General features: G+C 35.2%; 1 pseudogene; it reads left to right on the plus strand.

Annotated features, from left to right (window-relative positions):
* The first annotated feature begins 5,783 nt into the window (after positions 1-5,783).
* On the plus strand, positions 5,784-6,884 carry LOC100951099 (annotated as a pseudogene).
* The last annotated feature ends 1,001 nt before the right edge of the window (positions 6,885-7,885 follow it).

Consider the following 7,885-nt stretch of genomic DNA (forward strand, 5'->3'; position numbering starts at 1 on the left):
GGCGCCGAGCCAAGAAATTTAATTTTTGATCTGAAAGACACAACTCTCCAATGTCACTCATATTATAGCTACTAGATTTAATCTAGTATAGCTACTAGATTTAATATAAGTAGCTAATTCTTTTTGATGTCACCTAATTTCCGAAGATTTGTCCCTCCTCTTCTTCTCCCCCCCTTAAAAAAAAAAAAAAAAAAACAAATAGAGCTGAGAAAATCATTCATCCTACTGTTTTTTCTCTAAATCTCAGACAGGGCCACCAAACACTAAAAACCTTATAAAGCTGTTTTTATAGTATAGCAATTAATCATAAACCTCAAATCCCTGTCTTAAAACATCAAGAGGAAGAAGAATCCCCCTATCTCTTTCTTTTACTATTATTGTTATTATTATTTTCTTTATTTTTCGAGACAGAGTCTCACTATGTCAGCCTTGGTAGAGTGCTATGGCGTCACAGTTCACAGCAACCTCAAACTCCTGGGCTTGAGCGATTCTCTTGCCTCAGCTTCCCAAGTAGCTGAGACTACAGGTGCTCGAGACAATGCCTGGCTACCTTATCTCTTTCTTGAATGACTGACTCCTCTTTAGAAAATTATTATCTCAGAATATAATGTTCTTTTTATCTTAAAATTTCCATGGAGGTCACCATTTCTTTTAGCCAGGCTGATGCAGCATTTTGAGATTAGATGGGTGTAAATATTGATTTCTGGAACTGGCAGATGAGGTCAGCACTTAATGTTTCTTATTTTGGTTTGTTACTATTAGAATTCAACCCATAACCTCATGGGTTGTGCTTGTGTACAGGGCACTTGCAGAGTCAAGATACATCTTCTAAAGTGCAAAGTGCTGGGTTATATTTCAGTCAGCTTGCGGTTGCCCCAGTATAAACTTAAAACAAGTTTGTTGAAGTGACTTTGTTTTCCAGTTTCCTCAGTTTAGTAGGAGAGGTAGGTGATTCATGGAATCATATTATAGGTCATATAAGCTATTATTATTAATTGCAGGTCTCAGAAAAAAGAGAGGCAAGATGTATAACTTCAGTATTATGGAAGTTCCCAGGGCTACTGGTGGACAGGTGGGGTTTGGGATCAGAGGACATGGACAAAATCCCTGCACATTTAGTTTTACATTTATTTAGCTTGTCAGAGAAGATTGATCTTTCAGATACTATTGTGTGTTAGTGAGGACTGAAATTACCTTGATGAATAAAATAAAGCAGCTTCCTTTAAAGCTGTCTGAGAATAATGGCCTCTTGGATTCATTTCTTAACCTATAAAATAGAACTTATCATAATTCTCAGTTGCTGGGTGGGTTGTAGGGATTATATCAGATGATACATTGAAAATGTTTCCTCCAGTGCCAAGAACCCTGTAAATATTAGGAATCTATTCTGTTAGTGTGATAAGTGACCTTAAATTGTATTCTGAAAGGCCAAAGTGTGAACAACTTGCCAACTCTCACCCTGTAAGTATTACGCTCATACTTTATGTGGGTATTAATATCTGAAAATTATATTTGGCACACTAGACACACTTTCATAATTTGTCTCTAACATAAAGTCTTGACCCAGTGTTTAAGCATCTTGTACTCACACGGGGCCGTGTTTATTAACATCAGTGATTGCACACTATTGATACAGATATAGATGATTAGAAAGCTTGGCCAGATCTGTGTTGTTTCAAGTTACTTTTAAAAAAAATCACTATCAGAATTTTTTACTTAGAGGTCCATATCATTTTTATTAAATAAACTGCAAAACTGGGAAGGAAATGCAGTTACTCTGTGTTTGACAATTAATGAGCATTTATACAACCTGGCCTGCTTTTCTCTATCTCTGAGACTTACACGCCATTTGTTTCCAGACAGCCTTATGATTCAAGTAAACAGTTGTGTTAGTCAGATAACTGAGGTGGTATAAAACCCTAAATCTCCATAAATTAGACTGTATTTTTCTCTCATACAAAGTCTGATGTGAATGTTTTTGGTCAGAGAATTCTCCCGGACCACTCTACTGCAAGGCGTGAACTGGGAAACAAATATCGTTCATTTATTGGCTTTTCAGCTGTTTTAGCTGAGCCATCTGCTTTGGCTACTAAAACCGATGATAAAATGAAAGAATATGTACGTATTTTAGGGCCAGAACTGGAAGTGCACTATATCACTTCCACCCATATTTTAGTGCCCAAACAGGCAACTTTGCCACACTCAATTAATAAGGGGCTGAAGAAATGAAGACTTTCATGTGCCAGAGGGGAAATAAAATAGTTTAATCAGATTATATAGCATTGCCCTCATTATAGAAGACCATTATTATGACTATGTTTGGATTTTTAGGTAAGTACTCCCTATTTGTCATCATCAAAAACTAAACCATTTTCTAAATAAACACCACGCAATTGTTTACGGTATATTTGTAAATAATACTACAAAGAATAAAGGGAGAACCGTCATTTGTGATTATGAAATTCCATTCAGATATTATTAATCTTAGGCTGTAACAAGAGTTGACCAGCAATGATTACTAAAAATATATTGTTGCATAAACCTTTATTCACCACATTTGGTAGAGTGCACAGTAAAATGATGTTCTCTGAACACTAAATCTTGAAACAAGACATGTATACCACAACTCAGATGTTTTCATAAAACTCTTATAATTTTTCTTTTACTGAAATTGAAAATATACAGCTACAAAGAAACTTCCTTGCTTTTCATTCATAAAATCTTTGAATGTAAATAGCATTATGGTTGTATAGTTATGATTTCTTTTCCTGATATGATGAATAAAATGCCGTTTATTGTGAACTGAGTAATATTTCAAGGGGGGAAAGCTTATTATACAATAAGCATATATACTTAAATTTCTTTGAATCTTTTTGAAGATAGTTCATAGAAGAAGCAATATAGTAAGGCACTTATAATTTCACAATTATCTTGATATTGATAGTAATGAAATACTAGATGCAGAAGGAAGGGTAATAAACACGGTGGCCATAAAGTTCGTGTGCAATTTAAAAATTTAACAAACGTTATGACCATGATGTTTACACACACACACACACACACACGTAAAATATACGTGATAAGAGATAATTTCAAGTTTGTGTTACATAACCTCCTTTGTCTCAATGTTATAATTAGAATACTGGCACAATTAATCATATTTTCTTAGTCAGACTCTAAATATAATAGAGTAAAATCTATTTCCTGGTTGAAAAATAATTACCATAATAGACAGTTATTTAACTAACGATGCTTGAATATTTAATAATCTTAAATAAAAACAATCAAGTATACGTCATGTATAATACCTATAAAGTTGTAATGCAGATGAGTAATTCACTGAAAAATCCTTGCCAAAAGTGAATTTATTTCATTTTTCTTTGGCTTCTCAGATTTGCAATTAATCACAGAACAATTCTTATTTCTACAACTAGTGTATTTGTTAATGTAGGCAAGAAATTGAAACACTAATTTTATATAAGAAAAAAAGAATGCCTAAAAAAAGACTGAAAGAAAATAACTTCAGTCCCTAATATTTATCATAATTTTTTAAAACTACATTTCTCAATAGGCCATGAGTCACTTTACATATTAATAATATCACTATATATATTTTTCTTTTTGTGTTGGTATAACTTTAAACTTAATTAAAAAAATTGCAAGTACGTACAAATTAGTCCCACAAAACTCTTTGTCAAGCATCTCATTCAAGTTTGCCAACTGGCCTAATAATGTCTTTTAGAAAATCTAATCCTGGATCACCACTTTCATTGATCACCATGTTTGTTTAGTCTTCATCATTCCTAAATAATTCCTCAGTGCTTCTTTGATCTTTATGCCCCTACATTATTGAAGAACACAGAGCAGGTATGTTTAAAAATACTTCTTTTATTGAGTTTGTTTGGTGTTTTCTTGTGATGAAGTACATGCTATACATTTTTGGCAGGTATGTCACAGAAGTTGCGTTTCTGTCATTTCATGTCAATCTGTCAGATTTCCAGGGATACTGATTTAATATCACTCAATTAAAATTTTGTTCTGTCTTTATTTAAAACTATGCAAATATCTCAGCACTCATCCAATTTTTACATACTAATTTTAGCATCCACTGATGTTTGAGTTAATTACTACTATACTGGTGGAAAGTGAAGACTTCCTTTCTCAACAACTCCTTTTACACTTACTTACCATTCTATTTTGAGGAATAACTGTCCTCTCTCCCTCCATTTATAATTAATTTTAACTTTATTTTAAATTAGCAAACAAGCATTGTACATATTCATGAGGTACTTAGTGGTATTTTAATACATATAATGTATAATGATCAGATCAGAATAGTTAGCATATCCATCATCTTAAGCATTTATCATTTGAATAGACAGGGTGTCCCAAAGTTTCCATACATACATCTAGAGGGAAAATGGAAAACTGTAGCTAAATGTACCTTTCTTTACCAAATATTCACTGCAAAGTTTTACAAAATATTTAAAATTTTTTTTACATGTTGATTTGTAAATATAAAATATATTAAAAGAAAAAAATATAATATGGGATACAGTAGGAGGCTATTAATTCCCCAGGGTGACCTTTGTGACCCTGTATATGTTATTGTTGACAATGGTCACCCTACAGTGGTATAGAATACTAACACTTACACATCAGTGTAGACACATATGTTCCATTTTAAGTTAGCAAACAAGAATTAATCATATTCATGAGGTATATAGTGGTACAATGAAGTACAGTATTCATGAGGTACAATATCATCAAAGGGATGTAATTGTTACTATCATTGTTTTGGTGAAATTCCTATTATCCCTAACATGTACTTTTTGGGAGTGAGTAGGATGAGGACATGACCGGGATTGTGAACTCAGGAGGAAGTTCAATATTCATTATGCTAAATTTTTCGAAGACAATGGTTTTCTGAATGAATAACTCTGGACTCTAGACTCACAAGACTCTGACAATATTCTATTCCCTATGTTATACTATTTAATATTTATTTTGATAATCTTAGGTTTATCTTATTCTAACCATTTCAAAAGAAGAAAGAATAAAACTCCCCCCCCCAATCAAAATTTGTGAATATCCTAAGACAAAACTGCCAAATGTTTTACCCATATGGGGCCTGTCAGTACAGCTTGTTAGAAAACACCTTATAATCTGTGGAAGCTGATTTAAATAGCAAATGTTGATATATTTGTCTTTAAGATCCAGATAGCAAGCCCCTCTATTCTCTCTCGCACACAAAACTGCATGTTTCATATAATTTTATTTGCAAACTGTTTAGCCATAAAACATAATTTTCATAAACATATGAGGCCAATATAGTTGATAATAACCATATTGCAGGGGTGGTCCTTTTTGAAGTGACCAAATTCTATATAAATGAAGCAGTCTGCAATTCCTCTACTAGGTCTATACATATAATATATATAGCATATGTGAAAAACTTCAGCACATTTAATACATTAAAGCTCTTACATGTTATTTTAAAGGAAAAAACACATTAATAAAAAATGGCTAAGAAAGAGGAACAGATGATTCAAAGAAGAATGAAATATGTTATTATTCATATAGTGCCTGTGGCTCAAGGGGTTAGGGTGCTGGCCCCATAAGCCAGAGGTGGTGGGTTCAAACCCAGCCCTGGCCAAAACCTGCAAAAAAAATAAAATTAAATAAATAAATAAAAACAGTTGATGTTTGTAACCGAAAGTTGATGTTCTTAACAAAATAAATTTTCCGACGGAGCATGGGGTTTTGTGGTCCACGGACGAGGAATGGTTGGTGGCGGTGGGAAATGGAGGCCCGGTGGGCAGGGGCAGCAGAGTGAAAAACCAGTTGATATGAAGAAGAGTAAATCCTGTGAAGCTGATGTCTCCAGTGACCTTCAGAAAGAAGTAGAAAGTCATTATAAGCTCTCTCTACCTGAAGATTTCTATCACTTCTGGAAGTTCTGTGAGGACCTTGATGCTGAAAAGCCAGCTGATTCACTTCTGCAAGCCTTGAACTTCAGTTAGTGGGTCCTTATGATATCCTTGCTGGAAAACATAAAATGAAAAAATCAACAGGCCTGAATTTTAACCTTCACTGGAGGTTTTACTATGATCCTCCTGAGTTCCAGACCATTATTATTGGAGATGATAAAACTTAGTACCACGTGGGGTATTTCAGGGATTCTCCTGATGAACTTCCTGAATATGTTGGTATAAATGAAGCAAAGAAAAATTGTATGATTATTCCTAGTGGAGCTAATGTGTTTGTGGCAGTCAAATTATTTTTGATGAGAAAACTTAAAGAAGTAACAGATAAAAGGAAAATTAACTTCTTGAAAAACATAGATGAAAAACTCACAGAAGCAGCCAGAGAACTGGGATACTCACTAGAACAGAAGACCATGAAGATGAAACAGAGAGATAAAAAAGTTATGACAAAGACCTTTCATGGTGCAGGCTTAGTTGTTCCCGTAGATAAAAATGATGTTGGGTACAGAGAGCTCCCTGAAACAGATGCTGATCTCAAGAGAATTTGCAAGAAAATAGTTGAGGCTGCCAGTGATGAGGAAAGACTGAAAGCTTTTGCTCCCACCCAGGAAATGATGACCTTTGTGTAATTTGCGAATGATGAATATGACTATGGCATGGGCCTGGAGCTGGGGATGGACCTCTTCTGCTGTGGTTCCCACTATTTTCATAAAGCTGCTGGCCAGCTTTTACCTCTTGCATATAATCTTTTGAAGAGGAATCTATTTGCAGAAATTATTGAAGATCACCTGGCATACAGAAGTAAAGAGAACATAGACCAGCTTGCAGCATGAGTGGGAGTGGCTTTGTTTGGTACATGGTTATTTTAAAGCATTAGTATTAAACTTGTGATGTGTTTTTAAGGAATAAAAGTAAGTTAGAAACATTTAAAAAAAATAAATTTTCCACCTTGTCCAAATGGAAATTCTCACAGCAGTAATATCAGTTACCTTTAAAAAGCAACTTACCTATTTGGTGTAAAATGTTCATTTATGCAAAAGTAATAGTGAACCTTATGAGAGTATGCCTTACACATAGCTGGCATTCGACAAAATTTTTCAATTTCTTGTAGTAGTGATACCAGACTTTTGATATTGGATTTCCAGGTTCTTGGTCTCGATGATTTGATGAATGAATCGACAGACCACAGGATGGAAGTTAGGTTTTATTTAATAGGTATTACAGCTCTTACAAAGAGCCAAACCTCCTTGCAGAGCAGGATAAGATAGGTTTTATACAAGTGTTACAGCTCTTACAAAGAGCCAAACCTCCTTGCAGGGCAGGGTATAAGTGTTACAGCTCTTACAAAGAGCTAAACCTCCTTACAGAGCAGGATGCAAGTGTTACAGCTCTTACAAAGAGCCAAACTTCCTTGCAGAGCAGGATAAAAGTATTACAGCTCTTCCTCTTCAGCTCTCTCTCCCTCTCTGGTCTGCAGCAATCTGCTGAGGTCTTTGCTCTCTTGCTCTCTCTTCCTCAAAGGTCTATGATGATCTGCCCCTAGGCTCTCTATTCAGGGGTTTATATAGGAGCATTTGTCTAATGAGCTGAAAGCTGAGCTGATTAGTCTATTTTCTTCTAAATATAGACCAATCAGGAGCAGAATTGAAAATGGACCAATCAGGGATGCACTGGAGGAATCGCCAGTGTTTTCCCCTGCTCGGTCAGGTCTTTTTTGCTACTGGAGCCTCTGGTGGCAGAGGAAAGCTCCCTCCGCTTGCTCCAACCTGCCTGTTCCTCTGCCAGTTGCCACAGCCAAGACGGAGGTGGCAGGTCCCCCACTCCAACTCGGCTGAGCAGGCTGGGGCACCACTTTGTCCAGTATCAGTAGCTTACATTTTTATATCCTCCATTTTTGT

This window comes from Otolemur garnettii, unplaced genomic scaffold (assembly GCF_000181295.1).
Source record: "Otolemur garnettii isolate 467f Iridium unplaced genomic scaffold, OtoGar3 scaffold00009, whole genome shotgun sequence".
Classification (NCBI taxonomy): Eukaryota; Metazoa; Chordata; class Mammalia; order Primates; family Galagidae; genus Otolemur; species Otolemur garnettii.